This window comes from Plasmopara halstedii (assembly GCF_900000015.1).
Source record: "Plasmopara halstedii genome assembly, contig: Scaffold_2904, whole genome shotgun sequence".
NCBI classification, from domain to species: Eukaryota; Oomycota; class Peronosporomycetes; order Peronosporales; family Peronosporaceae; genus Plasmopara; species Plasmopara halstedii.
Window position 1 is genome coordinate 1089431 of NW_020189809.1, and position 1224 is coordinate 1090654.

Here is a 1224-nt window from a genome sequence, read left to right on the forward strand (position 1 = left end):
CAGGATGACCCACCTGGAACACTTGAGACTACTTATATACTCGAAAAATGACTTCTTCCGTTCGTTGGTTGTGTTGTTTTTGGACTCTGCCGGACGACCACGTTTTCAAGTCATCACCAAAAATAATATTTAAGCGGCTTTCAAAACAATTTAACCAATAAAAACGTACGTATATCACTCGCTTTTATTATACTCAGCGTAGTAATTGATAGAGTATTAATAAGTGTTGTGGATATGCAGAGAATAACATGGTAGGTGGAACAGTGTATAGTTTGATATAAAATCATCATATTTTTCAAAGCTGCCACACAGGTATGATTGCTGCTCATGCAACTTTAGGTCTGAGCATACTAGTTTGATCTACGTTAATAATTGCGGCTTCCTGAGATATGTTTTCACAATGATAAGATATAGTGTCACTAAAATTTTATGTGCAGACTTACACTTGAAGCCAGTTTTTACTGCATATTTGGATTATGAACTCACCCATTGCAGCGGGGCTGCCGTAGCTTTGCGCTTAAAGGAAGCGTAATTTAGGTCACCGACATACGTTCTTCAGAAGAGCCAAGTATCAGTTAGCGGATCCCAGTCCGCTTGTTCCAAGGGTGATTAGATTATTGCCTTCTAATTACTCTTTGATTTAAATTCAAAACTGACTTTTATTTATTTTTATCTGCGGCTAAACAGCCTAATTTTAAATGTATAGATTTTACCAAATATATATAGTAAAATCTAAATACATGCATAACTACTGGCTACGTAGCCACGTACCGTATTCTTGTTTGGTTGCAGTCACACCATGCACATCTCGTGTGACACATACTCCTGTTACCAGGGTACGTGTAACCCCGTTACACCCTCCCCCATTTAGATTGAGAACATTTACACTTCCAATCGATTATTGCCTCAACGAGGCTCGCGTGTTCATTAGACACTGCAACTCAATTTGTTGGAACAAACAACTTCCTTGCTCAATGAGCCCTATGTCAATGACACCAAAATCTCCAAGTCTCGCTGATTCTGACGAGCATGGGCAGAGCCCAGCTTCATCCCCCGCACTCGGTGCAAAGTCGGACAGTGCGTCCGCAGCGCCGAGGGGGTATATCCTAGGCTCGATGAGCACAAACGTCGCCACCAGTGACGAGTGACCTTGTTGAGGATATGGCGGTGGTCGACTACGAGTCTGACACTCCTTTTCCCGCATGGGATGACGAGGAAGGCGAG